The sequence below is a fragment of the Aotus nancymaae genome, unplaced genomic scaffold (assembly GCF_030222135.1).
Source record: "Aotus nancymaae isolate 86718 unplaced genomic scaffold, 86718_ANA_hifiasm-v0.15.2.pri h1tg000004l, whole genome shotgun sequence".
Lineage (NCBI taxonomy): Eukaryota > Metazoa > Chordata > Mammalia > Primates > Aotidae > Aotus > Aotus nancymaae.
Window position 1 is genome coordinate 43,707,928 of NW_026988415.1, and position 27,794 is coordinate 43,735,721.

A 27,794-nucleotide genomic window follows, 5' to 3' on the forward strand; every position below is an offset into this window, starting at 1 on the left:
TTTAATTGGTTCACAGTTCCACAGGCTGTACAAGAAGCATGGCTGGGGAGGCCTCCGGAAACTTACAATCATGGCAGAGGCAAACGAGAAACAAGTACATCTTCACATGGCCAGCAGGAGAGAGAGAGAGAGAGAGAGAGAGAGAGAGAGAGACAGAGAGAGAGAGAAAGTGCTACATATTTTCAAACAACCAGATCTCATGAGAACTCACTCACTATCACAAGAACAACAAAAGGGAAAACTGCCCACATCATCAAATCACCTCCCACCAGGTCCCTCCCCCAATATTGAGGATTATGATTCAACCTGAGATTTGGGTGGGAACACAGAGCCAAATCATATCACCACCCAAGCTGAGGAGACCTGGAGAGACCTTCACCCGAGTCCCATATAGAAGTTTGGGTATCATCATTTTGGCTACTGTGCATGAATGAGTGTCCCCTTCACCCTCTCCCGCAATATCAGGTAAGCTGGGGAATAAAAGCCTTTGGCTACGCATTCCGTTAAAAGTTGCCCATTGTTTGAGTGGCCTGAAACATGTCCTTGTCACCCCTTCACTTAGTCCTTTCTCTTATGACTTCATTTTATTGCTCCACCAGTTGTTTTATTTTCAGTCCTGAAATATATGTTTTGTTTGCAGTCTTATGCTTGTTTTGATTTTCCGTTAACTGTATGTGGGCATTTGTTTAAGGCAGGACACTTGGTTTTGAGAGGCCCTCTATTCTGTTGACTCTGGAACACCAGAGTCACATTGCTCTGTGACCCCAACTTGGGTTTGGGTTCACTGTTGGCCACCCCCTGGGTGTCCCTGGCATTTGGTGATGGGACCCTTAGTGGCTGAAACTCCAGCACTCTGGGTTTTCAGCATTGGCATTTTTGGCCACCTTCCAGATGCACTGGGGTTTTCAGCATTGACATTCCCTCTAAGATTGTGGATTATAGCGCCTTTTCCTAGGGGAATAGTGGTCTTGCCTTTTTCTGCCCTGAAGTTAGAAGTTATTATTTCCCTAATAGGCAGTCACAGGCCCCTTCCTGTGTGCTGACTTAGGTTCCTAGGTTGTGTTCCAAGGCTCCTGGCCTGAAAGACAACCACCTACAATGGTAGAAAAGTGGCTGCCTGAACATTTATTTTGGTGTCTCCAGTGCCAGGTAAGTTCTCCAGCAAGTCAATACCTCTGAGGTCTCCCCTTGGGTAACACTGTTTACCCCCGTCCTCTCCCGCCTTCCCATTCACCATGTGTCGAAGTAACCGCTGTTCTAAAGCCAGCCCCCAATTCAGCATTTGTTTAGCCCTCCTTTCTACTTAACCCACACTGTCTGGATTTTAGGCTCAACATTCTACTGCCCATTTGTAGCTTGTAATCCACTTTTGTGATGCTTTGCTACCTATACTTACACCTTGTCTGCAGAAACTGAGAATCTAAAAGGGAAAAATAATAAAGACTCTGTTGCTTTCCCTCTTGCTAGACTTAGGAAGACTTCTGTGTCCTCTAAAACTTCTATATCCATGGGGACAATGACGAGCATCTCAGAGGACTCACCACTAGGATGTCTTTTAGGCTATTGGAACAAATTCAAATTTGGATTAATGAAAAAGAAATTCATTTTCTATTGCAACACGGTTTGGATTCTGTAAAAATTAGAAAACCAAATTTGGCCTAAACATGGTTCTATATATTGTAATGATAATTTATAACTGGACTTACTCCATAAAAAAGAAGGAAAATGAGAAGCGGTCCCTTATGTGCAAGGTTTTATGACCCTTTACTGGCTCATGTTATGTCCAGGTACCAGAAAGCTGCAAGTGAGGCCTATGCCCTTCCCAGAGTCTCCTCAGTCCCCAGATTCTGAGGGGGGTCCTTCCAGTTCTCTAACGAAGGATTCCAGCTCAAGATCATCAGACACTCCTCCCCCTCATCCAGCTAGCCCCAGCCTATACCTTCACTTCCCAAAACATAAGCCCAATCAATACCACCAGGAGTGGAGCCCCATATTAGCCTCTAAAGTAAAATCTGTGTCCATCGCAGAAGGTAGCTAATGGAAATGGGGTACATGTGCCATTTTTTATGTCTAAATTGGATTTATATGGGGAAAAATTTGGCCAATTTTTAGAAAACCCAGAAAAGTTTATACAGGAATGTGTTATGTTGACCATGTCGTCTGATTTAACTTGTCATGACTTACAAATATTGTCATCTGTTCGCTGTGCTGTGGAAAAAAGTGGAGGGAAACATCTGTGGTTAAGCCAGTCAATTATGACAGAGCTAGAAAAATAACTCAGGTAAAAGATGAAAATCCTGCTCTATTTCCGGGTTCGATAGAGGAACTTGGGAAATATACTAATGCAGACCCAGACTCCCCAGAATGGCAAGCACTCCTGGGCGTCCATTTTATTACTCATCCTTCCCCTGACATTAGGAGAAAGATACAAAAAGCAGCAATGAGACCTCAAATCCCTATGAGCTAACTCTTTTTATTTATTTTTTTTTGAGACAGAGTCTCGCTTTGTTGTCCAGCCTGGATTGCAGTGATGCCATCTTGACTCACTGCAACCTCCACCTCCAGGATTCAAGCTACTCTCATGCCTCAGCCTTCTAAGTAGCTGGGACTACAGGCACCCACCACCACGCCTGGCTAAGTTTTGTATTTTTAGTAGAGGCAGGGTTTCAGCATGTTGACCAGGCTAGTCTCAAACTCCTGGCCTCGAGTAATCCACCTGCCTCAGCCTCCCAAAATGCTGGGATTACAGGCATGAGCTACTGCACTCAGCCCCTAAAAGCCAACTCTTAAACAATGCCTTTAAAGTTTATAACGATAGGGACAGGGCAAAAGAGGTAAAAAAAAAAAAAATAGCCAAAAAGTGCAAGCGTTAACAGTTCCTTTAAGTCCCATGCCACATCAAAATTACCATCCCAAAAAAGCACCATGAGATTGGTATCTGCAATGCCTGAATAAGAGTCTCCGACTCACTGGCCCACTGATTCACTAGACCAGAATCAGTGTGCCCAGTATAAACAAAAGGGTCATTGGCAATAAGAATGTACTGACTGTCCCTGGTGAGACAGAAAAAATCTCCCCATCTCTATATTTCTTTTATTAGCCCCAGTGAGCTGCCTTCCTCAAGTAAATTTATTGGGAATGTTGGACCCTTGGCCCAATAGACAGCTTCCCACAATGGCAGGTTTTTGACTCTAGGTCTCGTGGCCAAAGGAAATTCCAAAGAAGTCTTAAACAAACAAACAAACAAACAAATTCAGGCCGTGATGGGAAACAGGAGGTTGGACACACCTCACTATGCCCTCTTTGAAATTTAGGCTTGGTTCACAAGGCCGTTCAATAATATAGAAATAAAGTATCACCTCTAACCAGAAGACTTAGTCATACTAAAAAGAAGGGTCCTCTGAGGATCAATTACAACAAATGAAAAGGTCCTGTATCAGGCTGTTCTGACATAGCTATAGAGAAATACCTGAGACTGGGTAATTTATAAAGAAAAGAGGTTTAATAGGCATATGGTTCTGTGGGCTATACAGGAAGCATAATGCTGGCATCTGTTTGGCTTCTGTGGAGGCCTCAGGAAATTTACAATCATGGTAGAAGGCAAAGGGAGAGCAGGCACTTCACATAGCCAGAGCAGGAGCAAGATATAAAGGTTCCACACACTTTTAAATGACCAGATCTCATGAGGACTCACTCACTATTGTGAGTACAGTACAAAGGGGATGATACAAAACCATTCAAGAGAAATATGCCCCCATGATCCAATCACCTCCCACCAGGCCCTACCTCCAACACTGGGCTTTACAATTCAACATGAGATTTCAATGGGGGCACAGATCCAAACCATATCAGCCCCCTATCAGATATTGTTAAATACCCCCACCACCATTAAACATCAGGGAATAACTACTTGGGTAGACCTATTTGGGGTTAAATATGTTCCTTATGAGTTGCAGGCACAAAGGGAGGACAGCACAACCTACATCAGATGGTTTGGCTGTGTCTCCACCCACATCTCATCTTGAATTATAGCTCCCATAAGGTGAAAGATAACTGAATCATGAGGGTGGTTTCTCCCATACTGTTCTTATGGTAGTGAATAATTCTCGTGGTATCTGATGGTTTTATAAGGGGAAACCCCTTTTACTTGATTCTCATCCTCTCTTGCTTGTTGCCATGTAATACATGATTGTCACCTTCTGCCATGATTGTGAGTCCTCCCCAGACACGTGGAACTGTGAGTCCATTAAACCTCTTTTTCTTTATAAACTATCGAGTCTCAGGTATGTCTTTATCAGCAGTGTGAAAACAGACTAATACACTACATTTGTAAACCTTTGGAAGACCTCTCCTACCTATTTAAAAGAATCAACACTCAGCCAGAAGTGATAACGTGATGCTGTGGGTGGGAATAGGAGCATTAATTTTTACCTTTTTCTTGACTGTGATACTTCTTTTCTATCACTTTAGCCAGTTGCCTTCTCCTGGGAAATATCTCTTTTGTCCTTGTTGGGTGTACAGGCCACTTTAAGGCCTTACTGTACACTATGCTGCCACTGTTAATCCTCTTTGCTCTCCCAATTATTCAGATCCAGTGTGGATGGGAACAAAACTCCATAGCAAATACTTCAAAATTATAGTACTGGGGAATCATCTTTATGGTTGCTGAAGTTATCATTAACATCTCCAGGACAGACAGTTCTGTCTTCTGACCTATCCAGAAAAATCTCATGACTATCTCTCCAGACCTTCTGACTAAACATAGTGATACCAAAGTACCCAAACCCCTATTTGTTAAGTGGAAGGCCTCCACTTAATGAATTCCACCTGAACCGCCCCCACCACCACCACTATTTTGTAGACCTGGGAAGTTGGATATTTATATCTCCAGTGCACTAATGTTTCTGCCATTTGCACTCACTGTTGTGTTAATGACACAAAAGTAGAAGTTTCCCTGCAACGCTCTAATGAAACTTTAGTTGCTAAGTTCCCAAGGTTGCAGCAAGGTAAATGGGATTCCATTTGTAAGTGAGGAGAGCATATATGATGGATGCCTTTTCCTATATCAGAACATGGAGGGAAAAACAACTACCTTATCTGGGAAGCAGGGAGTACGACTCCCTTCTAAAAAACAAAGATTGTTTGGCCACCCCCACTGGAACAGGGAAAGAATATCTCTATAGGCCCAATTTGGCAGCAATGGATACACATCACACCCCATAGTGTCTCTATTTTTGCCCCAACTTGGCTTATTTTTTGTGGCCATGAATGGAGAAAATGGACATCCCATAATGACTCCTGACTCCCCAGGAAGTCAGCTGTTCTTTTAGAAGTAGCTTTCCTTGGAACAGAGGTGAAAGTATGTTGGCCACCCTTGCCCCTTCAGGGGCCACAGTCTATAATGGCATAGGACACCCAAACACCAGAAATAAATGAGCAATAGGATTCATTCTGGTGGGAATCGAGGCAGCAATAGGACTAGTGGCACCCTGGGGCAGCTTTGCTTACCATAAGTCAACCATAAAGAACTCAACACAAACCCTAGAATTCTTAGCTGGCAACACAGGTCAGGCATTAAAGGTAATTCAAGAGTCCCTGGAGTCTTTTGCAAATGTAGTTCTTGATAATAGACTGAATAATAATTGAATAATTTACTAGCTGAACAAAGTGGAATATGTGCAGTTATTAATAAAATCTGCTGCACATATATTAACAACTCTGGACAAGTTGAGGTTACATTCAAAAAAGTCTATGACAACTACCTGGTTACATAGATATAACGTGGGCACTGACCCCACTATATCAGGTAGACTATCAGAAGTGCCTTCCCAAGTCTTCCCAAGTCTGGTTTTTACCTCTCCTAGGACCTTGGATAGCTGTCTTCTTACTATTCTTGTGGCCCTTGCTTGTTTAACCTCTTAGTAAACATTGTGTCTTCTAGATTAAAACAGTTGTGGGTAAAGACAATGCTGGCACAAGGCTTCCAACCCATCCCTCTGATCTAAGGGGCCTTGAGGCAGGATGGTTTCATTCTCCAGGTCATACTGACTTGGGCCACTTAAATCAGGTGTCCAGAGATTTTTTAGTCATCTGGTGCTAGGCAGTGCTTACTCCCATAAACTCAGAAGGGAGCAGTTACAGTAGATGGGCTTCCACCCTTCTGCAGCACCATTAAGATTAAGGATGAATATCTAGTGTCTGAGGGAGGAATGAGATAGTAGGCAGGACTTAACTCCAGAGTCGGGGCTCAGACACAGGACCAAATTGAGGACTAGCTAAAACAGTGATGGGGTGGAAGTAGCTTTCCACAAGACATGCCCACCAATCTGCCATGTCAGTTTATCATTGCCATGGCAACACCTGGAAGTTACCGCCCATTTCCATGGCAATGACCAGTGACCCATAAGTTATTACCATCTTTCTAGAAATTTCTGCATAATCCACCACTTAATTTGCATATAAGTAAAACTCAATATAAATATGACTGCAGAGTTGCCTCTGAGCTGCTACTCTGGGTATATTGCCTATGGGGTAGCCCTGCTCCACAAGGCAGTTCCTCTGCTGCTGGTGTACACTGCTGCTTCAATAGAAGTTGCTGTCTACTTTTACTTTTACCACTGGCTTTCCCTTTAATTATTTTCTGGGCTAAGTCAAGAACACTCCCAGGCTAAACCTCAAGTTTGGGTCTTGCCTGCCCTGAATCACTTGTTAGCTATGTATATGTCTTTTTTTCAGAAGTATCTGTTTCTGTCTTTTGTCCACTTAAATGTTTGGGTACACAGTAGCTATTTATATATATATATATATTTATGGAGTATATAGATACATTGATACAGTCATGCAATACATAATAATCACATCATGGCAAATGTGGTATGCATCCCTTAAATCTGTTATGATAGAAACAATCCAATTATATTCTTTTAGTTATTTTAAAATGCATAATCAAATTATTATTGACTATAGTCACACTGTCTGCTGTCAAATACTAGGTCAATAAGAATAACATTCTTTCTGATGGACAGGGCCGTGGCGGTGACCTGAGCTGCCACCTGACATAAACTTGCTGGAGCAGGCAGAAGAGCTCAAGGGTTTTGAGAGGAGAATTACTGAATATATTCATTTTTTTGCAACCCGCTACTGGACATTGGAGAATGCTTCTTATAGTGGTATCTGTCTGTACAGCTACTTGTACCTGGAACTGGTTGATAGATCCTGATACACAAAAGGTGTCCTTCTTCACATCATTATGGAGTCATCGATTTTTCACCATTAGCTGTATCACTCTAATAGGCTTGTTCTTTGCTGGAATACACAAGACAGTAGTTGCACCATCGACTATAGCTGCTCAATGTCAAACGGTATTAGCAGAATACAATACTTCTTGTAATGATACAGGAAAACTAATTTTGAAATGTAGGCCTCATGTTCAATGACAATCTTCACTCATTGTTATTGGACTTAAAACTTTCTTTGAATAAGTGATACAGCAAAAAGCCATAAAGGATTCCTTTTGCAGTTGGATATGTAAAGATCATAGCAACAACTGACAAGAACTGTGCAATATTTACCCAGATTATCTAGATGATGACGACTCACATTATCAGTGCTTTGGTTCCTTTTATTAACTGTGTTTCAGTATTAGTGTCACTTTAGTTCTTCAGATCCTGAAAAATTTTTGAAGATGGAGTATGTATGTATGTTACGAAGGTAAACTTAAAAACAGAACCTCATTCAGTTTTTATAATGTATTTTTTGCAAACTACTGTAAATAGCAAATTAATGCCAATGGTAAACAAAGAGGAAAATGTTTTGTGGTCTTTGTTCTCCTGCACCAGTATTTCAGGAACATCTGCTTGCCATCCCCACAGCTTTTTAAAACTGGCTATTGTGTGTACCTTTCATTCTTACACTTTTAATCACACTGCAGGAAAAACATTGGATTCAGCTTAGACTGAGGAAAACTCCTCTCCGTTATGTTGTAAGAAATTATAGGTGTTTTAAGAAACACTTTGTTAAACCAGATATTGAACTCCAGCAACTATTGTGATTATATTTTTCAGCTGATTGTTTTCATTGAGTGCTAAATATCCTTTATATTTTTAAAATTTTTAAAAATACTCCAAAGGCTTGTGAATATACAAGTCTACTTATAAATTATGTATTGTCTGGGAATTTGATAGTCATTGTTTTAGATAACTGGATTTTATGCTGTGGTAGACAGGCTGTGATGCTAGTGTTGCACAAGTGTGGTTGATCATCCTACGCCATCACCAGAATAACATGGGAACAGTGCCACAAACTAGAGTCTACAATTCTCACTGTTTAAAGAGTGTTAATGCCATGTCATGTATGCATAATAGCAACATGTACTATAATAAACCTTAAACTATTAGGATTGCTGTAAATACATTAAAGTACTAGAGGTGACTTTTACCTGTTTATTAGAAGATTTTGAAAGGTTTAAATTATTTCATGAGCAATCTTTGAAATTTCATTTAACATAAAGCCAGAAATTCAATAACAGGATAAAATACTTTGTAACAAGGCTTCCTTTTAACTTAAACGTGTTCATCTTAGCTTTCACATGTATAAAATTTTATTCTTTGAACCACAGAAATAAAACAAATAAGTGATACAGCTCTGCTGTAAGAAGTCTGAAGAGGGTATTCTATATATTCTGCTTTGTTTCATTTTCTGTAAATTTTGTAGGTAAATATTTGCATAAAAATACATACTTTATATAAAAATAATAGCATTCTTTCTAATTACTTTTTGTACTCTTTAACCGTCCCCACTCCCCACCTCCCCCACTACCATCTGCAGCCTCTAGTAAGCATCCTTCTATTCTCTATCTCCACGAATTCAATTGTTTTTTATTTTTATATCCCACAAATAAGTGAGAACATGTGAAGTTTGTCTTTCTGTGCTTGGCTAATTTCACTTAACAAAATGACATCCAGTACCTCCATGTTGTAGCAAATGACAGAATCTCATTCTCTTTTGTGGCTGAATAGTACTCCATTGTGAATATGCACCACATTTTCTTTATCCATTCAGCTATTGATGGACACTTAGGTTGCTTCCAAATCTTGGCTATTGTGAACAATGCTGTAATAAACATGAGAGTGCAAATATCTCTTTGATACATAGATTTCCTTTCTTTGGGGTATATACCCAAAGAGTGGGATTGCTATATTGTGTGGTAGCTCAAGTTTTAATTTATTGAGGAACTTCCAAACTGTTCCCTATAGCGGTTGTATTAATTTACATTCCTACCAACAGTGTACCAGTATACCCTTTTCTTCACATCCTCATCAGCATTTTTATTGCCTATATTTTGAATAAAAGTGATTTTGACCAGGTGGAGATGATATTGTAGTTTTAATTTACATTTCTCTGATGACCACTAATGTTGAGCAACTTTTCATATGCCTGTTTGCCATTTCTATGTTTTTTTTTTAAGAAATGTCTGTTAATAACTTTTGCTTATTTTTAATCAGATTATTAGATTTTTTTCCAATAGAGTTGTTTGAGCTCCTTATATATTCTAGTTATTGATGCCTTGTCAAATGGATAGTTTGCAAAATATTTTCTCCCATTCTGTGGGTTGTCTCTTCCCTTTGTTGATTATTTCCTTTGCTGTGCAGAAGATTTTTCACCTTGATGTAATCTCATTTGTCCAATTTTGCTTTGGTTGCTTGTGATTATGGGGTATTATTCAGGAGATTTTTGCCCAGGCCAATATCCTGGAGAATTTCCCCAGTGTTTTCTTGTAGTAGTTTCATGGCTTGAGGTCTTAGAGTTAAGTCTTTAATTCATTTTGATTTGATTTTTGTATATGGCAAGAGATAGAGGTCTAGTTTTATTCTTCTGCATATGCATATCCGATTTTCCCAGCACCATTTATTGAAGAGACTGTTTTTTCCCCATGTATGTTCTTTTCACCTTTGTCAGAAATGAGTTCATTATAGGTGTATGAATTTGTTTCTGGGATCTCTATTCTGTTTCATTGCTCTATGTGTTTGCTTTTATGCCAGTACCATGATGTTTTGGTTACTATAGGTCTGTATTATAATTTGAAGTCAGGTAATGTGATTCCTCTAGTTTTATTTATTTATTTATTTTTGCTCAGGATAGCTTTGGCTATTCTGGGTCTTTTGTGGTTCCACCTAAATTTTAGGATTGTTCTTTCCATTTCTGTTAAGAATGTCATTGGTATTTTGATAGGGATGGCATGGACTCTGTAGATTGCTTTGAGTAGTGTGGACATTTTAACAAGATTGATTCTTCCAATCCATGTACATGGAATATCTTTCCATTTTTTGGTGTCCACTTTAATTTCTTTCACCAGTGTTTTAGAGTTTTCATTTTAGGGATCTTTCATTTCCTTGGTTAAGTTTATTCCTATGTATTTAATTTTATTTGTGGCGATTGTAAATGGGATTACTTTTTTTTTTTGAGACGGAGTTTCACTCTTGTCCCCCAGGCTGGAGTGCAATGGTGCAATCAAGGCTCACTGCAAACTCTGCCTCTTGGGTCCAAGCGATTTTCCTGCTTCAGCCTCCTGAGTAGCTGGGATTGCAGACACACACCACCAACCACACCAGTCAAATTTTTGTATTTTTAGTAGAGACGGGGTTTCACCATGTTGGCCAGGCTGATCTCAAACTCCTGGCCTCAAATGATCCACCTGCCTTGGCCTCCCAAAGTGCTAGGATTACAGACATGAGCCACTGCACCCGGCTACTTTTTTATTTCTTTTTCAGATTGTTCACTGTTGGCATACAGAAATGCTTCTGATTTTTGTGTGTTTATTTTGTATCTTACAAGTTTATTTAATTTGTTTATCAGTTGTTGTAGTTTTTTGGTGGTGTCTTTAGGTTTTTCAAAATATAAGATCATATCTGCAAACAAGGATAATTTGATTTCTTTTTTTCCAATTTGGATGCTGTTTATTTCTTTATCTTTTCTGATTGCTCTAGCTAAGACTTACAGTACTATGGTCAATAACAGTGGTGAAAGTGGGCATCCTTTTCTTGTTCCAGGATGATACTAGCTGTGGGTCTGTCATATATGGCTTTTATTCCATTGAGGTATGTTTCTTCTATACCCAATTTTTGAAAGTTTTTATCATGAAGGGATGTTGATTATATCAAATGCCTTTTCAGCACCAATTGAAATGATCATATGGTTTTTATCATTCATTCTGTTGATATGATGCATCACATCGATTAATTCACATATGTTGATCCATGCTTGCATCTCTGAGATAAATCTCACTTGGTCATGATTAATCTTTTTAAAAATCTATTGTTGAATTCATTTTGCTGGTATTTTGTTGCAAATTTTTGTATTAATATTCATCATAGATACTGGCCTCTAGCTTTTTTTTTTTTTTTTTTTAATCTCTGTTTGTCTGATTTTGGTATCAGGGTAATACTGGCCTTGTGAAATGAGTTTGTGAGTACTGCCCCTCCTCTATTTTTTGAAATAGTTTGGTAGAATTGATGTTAGCTCCTCTTCAAATGTTTGGTAGTAATTCAGCAGTGAAGCTATGAGATCCTGGGCTTTTGTTTACTGTGAAAATTTTTATTATGGCTTCAATCTCATTGTTTGTTATTGATTTGTTCAGGTTTTGGATTTCTTCCTTGTTCATTCTTGGTAGGCTTTATGTTCCTAGGAATTAATCCATTTCCTCTGGATTTTCCAATTTATTATCATATAATCACTGATAGTAGCCACTAACGATCCCTTGAAATTCTGTGGTATCAATTATAATGTTTCCTTTTTCATCTCTGATTTTATTCATTTGGATTTTCTCTCTTTTTTTCTTAGGCTAAAGGTGTGTCAATTTTACTTATGTTTTCAAAAAAATCCACAACTTTTTGATTGATCTTTTGTAGTTTCTTCATTTCAATTTTATTTATTTTTGCTCTGATGTTTACTATTTCTTCTACTAATTTTGTGTTTGGTTTGCTCTTGCTTTTCTAATTCTCTTTTTAATTTTTTTTCATTATACTTTAATTTCTGGGGTACATTTACAGATCTTGCAGGATTGTTACATAGGTATACACATGTCATGGTTGTTTGCTGCCTCCATCCCCCCATCACCTACATTAGGTATTTCTCCCAATATTATCCCTCTCCAATCTCCCCACCCCCTGCTATCCCTCCCCTAGTCCCCTACCGCCGAACAGGCCCCAGTTTGTGATGTTCCCCTCCCCGTGTCCGTATGTTCTCATTGTTCAACACCCACTTATGAGTGAGAACATGCAGTGTTTGGTTTTCTGTTCTTGTGTCACTTTGCTGAGAATGATGGTTTCCAGATTCATCCATGTCCCTGCAAAGGACATGAACTCATCCTTTTTTATGGCTGCATAGTATTCCATGGTGGAAATATGCCACATTTTCTTTATCTAGTATTTTCTAATTCTTTATGATGCATCATTAGGTTTTTTATTTGAAGTTTTTCTTCTTTTTGAATGTAGGCACTTAGAGATCTAAATTTCCTTCTTAGTACTGCTTTTCTGTATCCCATAGGTTATGGCATGTTGTGTTTCCATCATCATTTATTTCAAGATATTTTTCAATTTTCTTCTTAATTTATTCATTGACCCATTGGTCATCAGGAGCCTATTGTTTAATTTCCATGTGTTTGTATGATTTCTAAAATTCCTATTGTTATTTCTTTCTAGTCTTATTCTATCGTGTTCAGAGAAGATGCTTGATGTTATTTCAATTTTTTGAATATTTCATGGCTTATTTTGTGACCTAACATATGGCCTATCCTGCAGAATGATCCATGCACTGAGAAAAAGAAAGTGTAGTTTACAGTTGTTGTGTGAAAGTTTCTGTAAATATCTATTACATTCATTTGTTCTATACTGCAGATTAAAGCTGATGTTTCTTTGTTGATTTTCTGTCTGGACAATCTGTCCAATGCTGAAAGTGGGGTTTGTAGTCTCCAACTACTATTGTATTGAAGTCTATATATGTCTTTAGCTCTAATAATATTTGCTTTATATATCTGGGTATTCCTGTGCTGGGTGCATATATATTTATAATTGTTATATCCTGTTGCTGAATTGACTCCTTTGTCATTATAGGGGACCTTTGGGAGTTTGATTTAGATTATATAATGGTGTTCTTTGTCTCTTATTCTTTTTGTCTTAATTTATTTTGTCTAATATAACTACTCCTGCTCTTTATTGGTTTCCATTGCCATGAAATATCTTTTTACATCTCTTTATTTTCAGTCTATGTGTAATCTTATGGTGAAGTGTGTTGGCAATAGGTCGTTGGGTCTTGGTTTTTCATTCATTTGGCCATTTACATTCAATGTTATTATTGGTAAGTAAGGACTTACTCCTGCCATTTTGTTATTTGTTTTCTACTTGTTTCATCATCTTCTCTTCCTTATTTCCTTCCTTCCTGTCTTTGTTTTAATGAAGGTAATTTTCTCTGATGGTATGGTTTAATTTCTTGCTTTTTATTTTTTGTGTATCCATTGTATGTTTTTTGATTTGAGGTTACCATGAAACTTACCAATACTATCTTGTAACCTATTATTTTAAACTTATGACAACTTAACACAAATTGCATAAACAAAGAAACAAAGAAACAAACAGGAAAATAATAAAAACTCTACACTTTAACTTCCTTCATCTCCCTGCTTTTTATCTTTTTGTTCTTTGTGTCTTATTGTACTGTCTATGCCTTTTAAAGTTGTGTTAATTATCTTTGACTGGTCCATCATTTAGTCTTTGTACTTAAGAGAAGAATAGATTACATACCACAATTACAGTGTTATCATATTCCATGTTTTTCTGTGTGCTTACTACTACCGGTGAGTTTTGTACCTTCAAATTATTGCTTTTCTTTTCTTTCTTTTTTTTTCAAGACAAGGTCTTGCTCTGTCACACAGGCTGAAGTGTGGTTCGATCATGGCTCACTGAAGCCACGCCCTCCTGGGCTCAAGTGACCCTCCTGCCTCAGCCTCCCAACTAACTAAAACTATAGATGTGTGCCAATACACCTGCCTAATTTTTAAATTTTTTGTTGAGATGGGGCCTTGCTATGTTGCACAAGCTGGTCTGGAGTTCTAGGCTCAAATAATTTTCCTGCCTTGGCCTTCCAAAGTGCTGGGATTACAGGTGTGAGCCACTGCACCCAACCCAGATTATTTCTTATGCCTTGTTAATATCCTTTTCTTTCAGATTGAAGGACTCCCTTTAGCATTTCTGGTGGAACAGGTCTGGTGTCAATTACATCCCTCAGCTTTGGATTGTCTGGGAAAGTCTTTATTTCTCCTTCAGGCTTGAAGAATATTTTTGCTAGATACACTTTTCTAGAGTAAAAAGGTTTTTCCTTCAGCACTTTAAGTGTGTTATGCCTCTCTCCTGACCTATAAAGTTTCCACTGAAAAGTCTGATGCCAGATGTATAGGAGCTCCATTGTATGCTATTTGTTTCTTTTCTCTTGCTGTTTTTAAAATCCTTTCTTTATCCTTGACTTTTGGAAGTTTGATTATCAAACACCTTGAAGCTGTCATCTTTAGGTTAAATCTGCTTGGTGTTCTACAACCTTCTTGTGCTTAAATGTTGATATCTTTCTCTAGGTTTGAGATGTTCTCTGTTATTATCCCTTTGAATAAACTTTCTATCCCTATCTCTTTCTCTACCTCCTCTTTAAGGCCGATAACTCTTAGATTTTCCCTTTTGAGGGCAAATTTCTATTTTCTATATCTTGAAGGCATTTTTCATTCTTTTTTATTCTTTTTTCTTTTATCGCCTCTGACCGTATATTTTCAAATAGCCTGTACCGAAGCTCACTAATTCTTTCTTCTGCTTGATCAATTCCGCTATTAAAAGACTCTGATGCATTCTTCAATATGTCAATTGAATTTTTCAACTCCAGAACGTCTGCTTTATTCTTTTAAATTATTTCAGTGTCTATGTTAAATTTATATGATAGAATTCTGAACTTCTTCTCTGTATTATCTTGATTTTTTTTTTAGTTTCCTGAATACAACTATTTTGAATTCTCTTTCTGCGAGGTCACATACCTCTGATTCTCCAGGATTGGTTCTTGGTGCCTTATTTAGTTGGGTGAGACCATGTTTTCCTGGATGGTCTTGATGCTTGTGGTTGTTTGCTGATGTCTGAGAATCATAGAGATAGGTTTTTGTTGTAGTCTTTACAGTCTGGGCTTGTTTGTGCCTGTCTTTCTTGGGAAGATTTTCCAGGTATTTGAAGGATCTTGGGCCGCAAGCCCAATAATGCTGTGGTTTTTGCAGACTTTTACAGGTATTACCTTGGTGGTATTGGATAAGATCTGGAAGAATTCTCTGGATTACCATGCCGAGACTCTAGTTCTTTTCCCTTACTTTGTCCTAAACAAACAGTGTCTTTCTCTTTGTGCTGAGCCACCTGGAGCTGGGAGTGGGATGATATATGCTTCCCTGTAGCCACCACCACTGGGACTGTGCTGGGTCAGACCTGAAGCACTGGGTCTCACTGAAGGCCCATTGTGATCACTACCTGGCTATTGCCTATGTTTACTCAAGGCCCTCGGGCTCTACAATAAGCAGGTAGAGAATCCAGCCAAGTTTGTGTCCTTTCCTTCAGCATGGTGAGTTCCCCTCAGGCCCCAGGCAGGTCCGGAGATGACAACTGGGAGCCAGGGATTGGAGTAAAAAAACCTTAGAAATGTACCTGGCATTCTACTCTACTGTGGGTAATCCTGCCTTTAAACCACAAGACAAAGTTTATGCCACTCTTCTCTTCCCTTTCTGCAGCTAAAGGAGCCTCTTCCAGTAGCCACCAGCACCACCAACTCATGGGAAATTCTGCTAGACCACCACCAATGTTCACTTAAAGTTCAAGGGCTCTTCCTTCAGCTTCTGGTGAATGCTGCCAGGTCTGTGACTCACCCTTCAGGGCAGTGTGCTCTCCTCTGGCCCAGGGCAGGTCTGTAAATGCTGTCCTAAGAGTCTAGGCCTGGACTTAGGGACCCCAAGAGACTGCTTGGTGCTTTATCCCACTGTGGCTGAGCTTGTATGTAAGGTGAAAAGCAAAGTCCTGTTTACATTTCTCCTTGCTTTTCTCAAGCAGAAGGAGTCTTTCACTGTAGCCACCACAGCTGGGAATGTGCTGAGTCTCATTTGAAGCCAGCACATCTCAGAGTCTCACCCAAGGCCTACAGCATACTATCTGTGTGTCACTGTTATTTATTAAGAGCCCAAGGGCTCTTTAGCCAGCAGGTGATGGGTTCTGCCAGGTCTGGGTCCTTCCCTTCAAGGCAGCAGATTTTTTATGGCCAAGGATATGTCTAGAAATATCATTTGGGGGCCAGGGCATGGAATAGGTGCCTCATGACTCTATCCAGTGCCCTGTGCTATTGTGACTGAGCTGGTATCCAATATGGAAGACAGAGTCTTTACTCTTCATTCTCTTTTATTAAAGCAGAAAGGAAGGAGTCACTTTTGTTGCTGCTAGCTGAGCTACCTGGGGTTAGGGGAGGGGTGGTGCAAACACTCCCCTAGCTGCTCCAGCTAGTATCTCCTTAGGGCTTCTGCTGCCCTAGTCCACTGGCTCTAAGCCCAGCGCAACACTAGGTCTTGTCTAGGAATTGTAATTCTTGTGTCCTAGACTGCCTTTCAAACTTACCTAGGACCCTAGAGCACGTTAACCCAAGGTGGTGAGGCTTGCCAAATCTTCAGCTCTGTCTGCGGGGATAGGTGATTCCTCTCTGGCTAGCACCGGTCCAAATGCTACCTCTGTGTGCAGGTGCCAGCTGAGTCCTGCACTGCTTTGCTCTCTGCAAACCGCCTCTTTTTTTTTTTCCTTAAAAATCTTCTTGTCATTCATGCTAATTGAAGTGTATATTCAGGACACTTTAAATCTATACTGCAATATGGCCATCCCAAATCTCTGGGCTCAAATCAACTTTATACTTAATCATATTTTAAAAATATCATTATTTAAGTCTGACAAATTTCAATCAGTATTCTTGCTTTTGCTAACCTAACAAAAATATGAGACATATGTCTTCTATGTTATTTTTCTATTTCCACGTAACAAAATACCACAAACTCAGTGGTTTAAAATAACCCATGTATTTGGCTCACAGTTGGGTAAGATAGAAGTCTAGGCATGGTGTGACTAGCTTCTCTCTTGAGGGTCTTGTAAGGCTGAAATTGAAAAGGTGTCAATCAGGCTGCAGTCTCATCTGGAGCTTGGGGTCCTTTTCCAAGCTTACATGGTTGTGGCAGAATTTGGGGTTTTCTTCATAGTTGTAGAACCGAGTTCTTACATTCCTCCTGGCTATCTGCCAGGTGCTACTCTCAGCCCCCACTCACATTCCTTGACACATGGCCTCTTTATCTTCAAAGCCAGGAGTGGAAAATCTCCCTCACACTAAATCTCTTTTATGTTTCAGATCTGACTTAAGGAAAAACCAGTCCCTTTAAGGGCTAACATGATTAGGGCAGACCCATCTAGTAACTGCCCTTTAGAATAACTCAATGATTTGAGATTTGATTGCATCTGCGAAATCCCTTTTGCCAAATAATGTAACATAATCATAGGAGTGACATCTCATCATTCCCATGGGTTCTGTCTTTAAACAAGAAGAGGGAATTATACAACTGTGAAGGTCACAGGGGATTATCTTAAAATTTTGACTACCACAACCTTTCCTAGAGGCTTTAGATGGTACCCATATAAATCAAGGGGCCCTGAAACTTAAGTATCATTAGCTTCAAGGTGAATTCACCTATGTATTGCCTCTACCCATTCACTTTTTCACTTCTGTCATGCAATCATATTCTGCTAATGAGCCCCTAACCTCACTCATATATAATCACGGATTACTGCTTACAATTCTAACAGAAGTTACATGATTAATTTCCTGACATTATTTTTGCTGCTAAGATTTTTAGCATTTACCTAAATTGGAGATGATAGATATTCACATCTTGTGCCTACAACAAAAGGCAATCATAATGATTTCTCATATATCCACAGAAGTATGGCAGGTTAGGAGAGACACAAAGGCCAACCACAAGATAAGAGTACTTGTTCTTTAGAAACCTCTGGGAATCTCACCATTACTGAGTACCTGCCATGTGCCACACATGGAGACAGCTGCTTTATGTGGGCTGACTGGCTAACCCTTATGCTCCCTTACCAGTGTGTGAGGTAGGAATTGTTATCAGGTCAATAGGAATTTGGAGAAGATAATGTCTAGTGTGGAATGGAGTTATTAGAGAAAAATTCAAAGAATAGGCTGGGTAGAGTGGCTCACGTCTATAGTCTGTAATCCCAGCACTTTGGGAAGCCAAGGCCAGTGGATCACCTGAGTCCAAGAATTTGAGACCAGCATGGGCAATGTGGCAAATTTCCATCTCTACAACAAATACAAAAATTAGCTGAGCATGGTGGCACGTGCTTGTATTCCCAGCTACTCAAGAAGAGATGGGATGATTGATTGAGGCTGGGAGGTTGAGGCTGCAGTGAGCCATAATTATACCACTGCACTCCAATCTGGGTGACAGAATAACACCCTGTCTCAACAACAACAAAAAAAAAATCAAAGAAAAAGTAAATGACCAAATTAATCTGCTTTATTTCTTGATTTTGCCTTGTCATTCTGTTCTCAAAGGCCCTGGCATTTAGTGCTCTTCAGAATCCAGCCTGAATTACAGATTCTAAACTTTGTCATTCATTTTTCCTCTGCTCCAGCCAAAAGACACCCCCCGCCATCAGTGTGACTCAAACATACTTTAGACTTCTCCCTTCCATGCCCTTGCTGTGCCATTCTCCTAGAATGAGTAATTCCCCTAGGCCTGGTACTATAAAGGTCTATTTCACATAAAGGCTTTGCTCCTTGGGATATTTCAGGAGCATGAAAATAGACCACAGGTTTGGAGAAACGTTAGTAGCCAGCCCTATGACAGCACAGGCTTTACATCATCATGTTTCTGGAGAAAACCAGCTATTATAATTCAGGCTAGTGAAAAAGGGATGCTTGTGAAGCATTGTGGACCCATTGGTTTGTAGTTTGTGTCTGGTTTCATCACCTGATGTGGTACATATAGATCTCCTTCACTTTGAATGTCTTTGACTTCTTCTCCCATCCTTCCTTACATGTCCTCTTATGCTATAAATTCCTCTATTTCTTTTCATTTGCTCTTTGGATAAATACACGAGGACTTTTCTTCTGCCAAACTGACATAGGTAGAAAGATTCCATTCCTACTGAATAAGATCATAGCCAACCTTATTCACAAAAGGCCCCTAAGTTGACATGCATTAAAAATTTCTCCCGTGAGGGCGGGCGTGGTGGCTCATGCCTGTAATCCCAGCACTTTGGGAGGCCGAGGCAGGCAGATCACGAGGTCAGGAATTCAAGACCAGCCTGGCCAACATGGTGAAATCCCGTCTCTATAAAAAATACAAAAATTAGCTGGGCATGGTGGCACGTGCCTGTAATCCCAGCTACTCGGGAGGCTGAGACAGGAGAATTGCTTGAACAGGATCTGGGAGGCAGAGGTTGCAGTGAGCCTAGGCTGCAGTGTGAGACTCCAACTCAAAAAAAAAAAAAAAAAAAGTCTCCCCTGTAGAATAAACACAGAGAAGGAGAGACATTCTCAGTTCTGTTGCAGAATGAATGTTAAGACCATAATGACATACAAAGTACACAATGAATTGCTGCATTCAATCACTTGTACCATCATCTCTTACATTTTCTTTGCATTGTATATTTGCCACTTATTATTATTATTATTTGAGACAAGGTCTGTTTCTATTGCCCAGGCTGGAGTGCAGTGGTGCAATTCCGACTCATAGCAACCTCCACCTCCTGTACTCAAGCCATCCTCCCACCTCAGCCTCCCAAGTAGCTGGGACTACAGGCACATACCACTGCGCCTGGCTAATGTTTGTATTTTTAGTAGTGACAGGGTTTCACCATGTTGTCCAGGCTGGTCTCAAACTCGTGAGCTCAAGTGATCCACCTGCCTCAGCCTCCCAAAGTGCTGGGATTACAGGTGTGAGCCACCACACCCAGCCACATATTTGCCCCTTTAGTAGTAACCAACCTAAAACCACTTTGAACGAAATCAATATTGTCATTTTTGCATTATCCCTGAATTCAGAATGGATTTTGAAAGTTTACAAATGTACAAGTGCTATAAGGACACAATTCTATAAATCTACTGTTGAACTCATTTATAGATGAGAAAACAGAAACAAAAAGAGATGAAATAAACTGCTAAATTCATCTAGCAAGAGAAAAGGCCAGGAAAAAGGTTGGCCTTGGAACCCACATCTGTGGATTCCCAGCTGTTCCTATTATACTCTATAATGAGCCTGTATAATTCAGGACGGCCTTGCCCTCAATGTTTCACCTTCTAAAGTTACTCAGAATGTGTTTCAAGGTTTGGCCCCTGTTGAAAGCTGCTCCCAGGAAAGTGGGCTCCAGCCACGTTTGCACACAGCCAGGGTGGGCAGCACAGATCTTTTCAGGAAGCAGGAGCTGAAAGTATCAGAAGGCAGGCAGAACAGCCATGCAGGAAAGGGAGAAGGGAGTTAGCACTGGGCAGCTGCTGCCATGACGACAGTCTCCAGGGGGTGTGGCCTTTCTCTGGGGGATCTGAGGAAGCCCAGGGTGGGTTTCTCCTCCAGGGATTCCTGTTGCTGGGGAGGCTGCACTTTTGTGACTGGAACAGATCCCTCCTTCTGTGTGAGTCCCCTTGGTTTCATTTTGCAGGGCTTGTCTGCCTGGACTTGAGGAGTTCTGCCCTCTCCAGCCCAGAGATTCCCTCTGTGGCTGCTGCCTCTGCATTCTTTCCTAATGGCCCTAATGGGTACCTGCTCTCAGGCTTGCAGCTGTTGACTGCAGCAGGCCCTGTTCAGCCTGTGGCTCTCATGGGCTCCTCCCCAACCCCTGCCCCAGGGGAAATACCCAAGTAGGAAAAACAATGACAAGAGCTTCCTCTTTTCTGCTTGTAACCTCATTCTAACTGGTACCTAAAGACACACACACACACACACACACACACACACACACACACATGCTGTATATGCTCAGAGAAACAAGGAAAGGCCAGGTGGCAACTCAGACTGCTGGAAATGCACAGGGACAGGGAAGGTGGGTCCAGACCTGGGCTGAAGGGAGACAGTACCAGGCTTAGGTCTGGGCAAGACTTATGCTGTCACTCACTCCCTGGAGGCTCTAGAAATGTAACAGACTCCTACCCCTCTTCTTGCCTCTGTTTGTATCATTTTTCTCTCTAAATGGTGGGGGCGATGGCTGTGGTAGAAGCATGAATGAGGTCCTTTCCAGCTCTTGGAAGCTGTGATTCCATACTGCCCACAATGCTGAGGAAGGAGGGCCTTTGCTTAGGAACACCATTTGGCCTGAGTGCGGGCCACCTTCAGACTGTGGCTGCTGCTGCGTTTCCCCAGAATCCAGACAAGCTCAGAGCACAGAACTCATTCTATTTTGGCCTTCCCTGCTGTGCTGTAACACAGTCACAGCTTACTATTCACGTCAGGTACTCTTTATAGGGCCAATAACAACCTCAGTCTGAGGTGTGAGTGACAGAGGTTGAAACAGAGGGGATGAGTCAGTCTTGGATATTTGGTTCAACAATCATATATTTAATGAGAGCTCTGTCCTTTGGCCTGTATATGCTGATGAATAAGCCACAAATGTCCTTGAGCTGTTCATTAACTTATAAAGAATATACATGCTTGAACATAGTTTTAGTACATGATAATGAAGTCTAACTCATCTGATACTTCAGAAGAACCATGAAAGAAGACCTAACTCATCTTGCTTTGGTGAATGTCAGGAATATCCTCTGAGAGTAAGTGGTACTTTAGTTAAGTTTTAATGATTTAATAGGATTTTGCTGAACGGAGAAGGGGAGGGCAGTCTAGACAGAAGTAGCAGCATCAGCAAAGGCATGGAGGCTTAGCCTCAAAGGCTTGACTAGACCAGACCAGTCAAAGTCTCACAAATATTCAGATGACGAATGTCCATTACAGAAGCCAGTTTGGCAATGTAACCTAAATGCACCTTATGACCCAAGAATTCTACTTCTAGTAACCAATCCTAAGAAATACACAGATATACAAGGAGGCATGAATAAGAAAGGCCATTGCAGCGTGCTTGTGATAGTAAAGCACTGCAAACCTAAATCTCTATAATTACGGAATAAATTACAGTATGTTCAGAGACTGCAATAGGTGCAGCAGCTACATATGAACTAGATCTATAGGTAACAGTATGGATAGATTTCCAGGACATACTATTGAATGAAAAAAAGAACATTTTGCTGAATGAAATGTAGGATAGGATGCCATTTATCCATTTATGTAATGTCATTTAGAGCCTATGAATATATATGTATTTATATTTATATATGTGTGACTATATTATATATGTATTCATGACTTCTATGAATATGTTTTTATTATAACATAAAGTATATAAGTGTGTGTGTATACATGTATATATATATATGTTTTTTAAATTTATTTAGTTTTTTTCTTATTCCTTGGGAGCTGAAGTATGTGTGTGTGTGTGTGTATATATATATATATATATATATATATATACTGTTTCTTATGTGAGTTACTGCTCCATGTACTTTGCCCATTTTCTATTGGGTGAACAGAGTGTTTTATTTTTAAAAGATATTATGTCTAAATCTATAATAAATGTTTAATATTTCATTCCAGTGTCTGATGTGCCATTTAACATTCTTTGAGATACATTTTTTACTTTAAATATTTTGAAAGCGATAATTCTTTATTAATTTTTCTGATTGTAGAAGCATGCTTATAGCATAAAAATGCAAACCCTACAACAGTGGGGCATGAGAGTAGCAGAGTATTCACAAATTTTCTGACATCTAGAAGATGAATGCCACTAGACCTAGCAATGAGAGAGAAAGTGTGAAATTTTAGGAGAAAGCAAAGCATAATGATTAAGAGATCTGACTTAAGAGTCAGACAAATTTGAGCTCAAATACAGGTTCCTCCACTCACTGACTGTGTGACCCTGTGTAAGTCACCTAAACTTTCAGGGCTTCAGTTTCTTCATCTATAATAAGCAATACTTTCCTAAAAGTGTTAAACGGATTAAAGGAAACCCCAAGTTTGAAGTATCTGGCCAAAGCAGGTGCTTGACCATTTTAAATTTCTTTCCTCAACTCCAAACAAAGCCAGTGGTATTTCCCTTACCTTATGCTTTTTGGGGAGCCATCCATACATGTGGCCCTTAGACATAGGTCCCTGAGACCAAAGAGCACGATTTTATTTTCATCATTGACATCACCATCAAGGGGTGTGGTTGATGGAATACTCATACAGATGAATGTCATGGCACATATGTAAATAAAAGTAAGAGAATAAAGAAAATATATGCTCTGTGCCGGGCGCGGTGGCTCACGCCTATAATCACAGCACTTTGGGAGGCCGAGGCGGGTGGATCACGAGGTCAAGACATCGAGACCATACTGGTCAACATGGTGAAACCCCGTCTCTACTAAAAATACAAAAAAATTAGGTGGGAGTGGTGGCGCACGCCTGTAGTCCCAGCTACTTGGGAGGCTGAGGCAGGAGAATTGCTTGAACCCAGGAGGCGGAGGTTGCGGTGAGCCGAGATCGCGCCATTGCACTCCAGCCTGGGTAATAAGAGCGAAATTCAGTCTCAAAAAAAAGAAAAAAAAAACAAAGAAAATATATGCTCTGTAAGATATACTTATGTATATAAAAATGACTACATAAAGGCATTTAAATGTATTAAATATGTAATATAATATACATATATACTATATAACAAGGTAAATGGATTGAATACATAAAAGGAGATATACACAGACAATGTAAGTACATGGGCCTCAATAGTAATAATTATTTTCTCTGGGTAGAGGAAGTATAGGCATCTTCTTCTTATACTTTTCTGTATTTCCATATGTTTTCTAGTTGACACATATAACTTCTATAATCAGAGAAAAAGTGAAAATAGTATAAGACAATTCAGTTTAAACACACATACATATACACACATGCATGTACACGCTTATCTTGACTTGGGACAAGGAAAAACCGCATAACTACATGTTGCCTCTTGGGCCACCTCAGTCCCCAAGAAGACCTGATACTTGTGTGGGTCCAATGTGAGTCAGGGTTGAGACATTCCCTTCCCAAATAGCAAGTCTCTCTACCAGCTCTCCTCTCATGGTCTCTCTCCTCCCTGCTATGTTCGACCCACAATTCTGGTTCTGGTCACCGGGTGGCACTTAACTGTATTTGTAAACATTCTTCTGAAACAGGTATTGTCTTGGTAAAGAGAAAGTTTAAAGAAAAAGTTTATTTTTTACACACAGGATATGAACCAGTGTGTTCAACAGAATTCCACTTCTGTTTGAAAAATATATATTCGTAGAAAAGGGTAGAAAAGTGTACAATTGCATTCTTCATTCATTCATTTAATTCAACAAATATTCCTGGACCACTTGCTATGTTCCTGGTGTCATAAGCCAAAATTGATATTTCCTAATCTCTTTCCCAAACTTCAGACACATATCTAACTGCCTACTAGACATTTCTACCTGGAATGAGATAAAAATGTGAAAACTCACCCAAATTCACAAACCAACAAGAATACCATACTCAGCAAGTCCTAATAAATGATTCCCTAATCCCTGAAAAGCTACCATCTAAGTTGGTGGCAGTGTGGTAGAGTGGGAAGAACACAGAATTTGATGCAAACAAATCTGAGTTAGAACACAGAATCTGCCTCTTATTTATCTGTAAAATCTTATCCCTCATTTGTAAAAATAATTATTTATTTAGATTAGTATTTCCCAATGGGGGAAGGAGTTGTCTGTAGTCCTTTTGTAGGGACCCTGAGCCTGATACCTTCTATGCTGCCTCACCACTCCTGGGAGTTCCCAGTCATATGCATAGTTTCCTAAGAGCAGGGGAACCCTTGTTAGCAGAGAGCTCTATCTCCATGGTCCTGGATGCTCAATGATTTCTGCTCTGAAGTTGGTCAGGCAAGTTGCTACTTGGATATGTGATAGAGATACCAGCCTTCTGTGTGGGGAGGAAGATGGTGAGAGGCTGTCTTAGTCCAGTTTCTGCTACTATAACGGAATATCTGAGACTGGATTTTTTTTTTTTTTTTTTTTGAGACAGGGTCTCGCTCTACTGCTCAGGCTGGAGTGCAGTGGCACCATCATGGCTGACTGCAGCCTCGACCTCCTGGGGTCAAGCAATCCTCCCATGTTAGCCTCCCAAGTGACTGGGACTACAGGCACACACCACCACGCCCAGCTAATTTTTTTCTATTTTTTTGTAGAGATGGCATCTCACTATGTTGCCAAGTCTGGTATTGAACTCCTGGGCTCAAGCAGTCCTCCTGCCTCAGCCTCCTAAAGTGTTGGGATTACAGGCATGAGCCACCACGCCCAGCTCTAGGATAATTGATAAAGAATAGAAACTTATTATCTTACAGTTTTGGAGGCTGGGAAGTCCAAGATCAAGGCAGTGGCATCTGGGACGGGCCTTCCTATTGCATTCTTACATGCTAGAAGGCAGAGGGCAAGAAAGAGGAACTCTGTGTTTTCATGTGGCAGAAGAATGGGAGAGAATCCACTCCTGCAGACCCTTTTTATCATAGCATTAATCCATTTGTGAGGGTACAGTCCTCATGACCTAAAAACCTCCCATTAAACCCCATATCCCACATACTCTGTTGCACTGGGATTAAGTTTCCAGCACATGAATTGTGGGAAACACATTCAAATTATAGCAGGGGCCCAGGGGCTGTGGATGCTGCTGACCCTCCACCACCAATGCCTTAAAAAGCATCTTCCCACCAATTCACAGTTTGACAGTTTGGGTTCCCAAGTCAAGAGCTGGGTCTGCAACACATGGGGGTTTTCAGATAGGAGGTGACACCCCTTTTCTCCTGAGTTGTAGGACCACATTTCTTTGCAAGTTCCCTTTACCTAGGGTCTCCTGTACTTCAGGGCCTGGGGTAACTCAGACATCAGATGTACTGCACCAGGCAGACACAGAGCTAAAGTCCTTGCAGAACCAACCAAACAGGCCAGGGCACATCGAGGCCCCTCTGGGAATCTGAGCAAGGTGGGTGGGAGAGGGATGGGTGAGGTTTTATGTGCTGTCTAACCCCATTTTTGCCCCAGTCGTCTTGGGGGCTACTTCCCTGGACTCTGAGAGAAGGGTCAGCCCCTTCTACGTCAACCCCAAGTGACCTGGTCAGATCTGTTCAGACATCTGTTTGCTCAAAGACTATCCTAATGGATGCTTCCTGCCAGGACACTTTGGGGCTTTATCTCCTCCCCTACAAAATATTCCCCAAAAGAGAAAGGGAAGAGGAGGGAAAGGCAAAGTGCTCTGTCCTACAATAGGGCAGTCAGTCATCCTCCTCCAGGTATGTCTGTCCAGGGCAGCTTGGCCATTAGCCTAAGAGGGCCCTGTGCCTGCTGCAGGCTGGAGCAGAGAAACCAAAGTCAGACCCACCCCAGAGGGGAATGTGGCCTGAGTGAGCCCTTCCACACCCTGCCTAAGCACCACCACTCTGAGGGTTAGGGGGATGGATTTATCCTCTCTTATAAAACTAGTTCCAGCGAGCCTGGAACCTGATCTCACTCCAGTGAGAATTCCAGTTTGACCAGCACCCATCAGGCTGCCATCGGCTTGAAGAGCAGTCTGGAGACATGAAGAACTCCCCCAAATTGCATTATATGGTAAAAATATAAAAACAAAAGACAGCCAAGGGTACAGGTCTGGCTTAACCATTTTTTTTTTTTTTTGAGATCATTACTAAAGGAGAACTTTGAATTTATTTCTGATACATTTTACTCATATTGAAAGTATGGAATGTAAGACGTTATATAACATCAGTCATGGAAAATACATTTCTATTAAATTGTCTCTCATGTTTTAATTTTGTGTAAGGTCTTGCTTTGCTGTAAGAAATCTAAATTTTATGTTATAAAATTGTTAAGACTGTCTTTAGTTGCTTATTTAAAAATATGCTTGGACAAGGCTTTCACCCTTTTAATTCTGACACAATTATCTATATTTTCTTCCATTTACATCATATTCTCAATAAAATCAGAGGTACACTGTATCTGCTAGTGGCTGTCCAACTTTTAGTGTGCTAATTTATAAAAAAGCAGATTTACTGGGTCTGCCAGAGAAAACAGGTTTCTGATTTTTTGTTTGTTTGTTTTAATAACAGAAACACTGATATATAAAATATTTAAATAATTTTAATGTTAAATTTCGGTTAACAATCCCTCCTTCACCGTGTTCCTTTTGGAATTGCAAATCACAGCTCTAGAGAAGTCAACAAAGTAAAGGTTATATAGTCAATCAAAGAGAATCTCAGAGTTCATGACTGGGTGATAATTTTTTTTTTTTTGAGATCGACTCTTACTCTGTCGCCAGGATGGAGTGCATGGCACTATCGATCTTGGCTTACTGCAACCTCCGCCTCCTGGGTTCAAGCAATTCTCCTGCCTTAGCCTCCCGAGTAGCTGAGACTAAAGGCATGTGCTGCCACACACAACTAACTTTTTTGTATTTTTAGTAGAGATGGGGTTTCACCGTGTTAGCCAGGATTGTCTAGTGATCCGCCCACCTCGGCCTCCCAAAGATCTGGGATTACCCTGGGTATAATTCTTAATCATTGTTAACCACTCTGTATTTCTAGAACTAACAGGATCAATAAAACAAAATC

General features: G+C 40.3%; 1 pseudogene; it reads left to right on the plus strand.

Moving 5' to 3' along the window:
* Nucleotides 1-1,098: 1,098 nt before the first annotated feature.
* LOC105706434 (nuclear envelope phosphatase-regulatory subunit 1-like) lies at nt 1,099-7,486 on the plus strand (annotated as a pseudogene).
* Nucleotides 7,487-27,794: the final 20,308 nt, after the last annotated feature.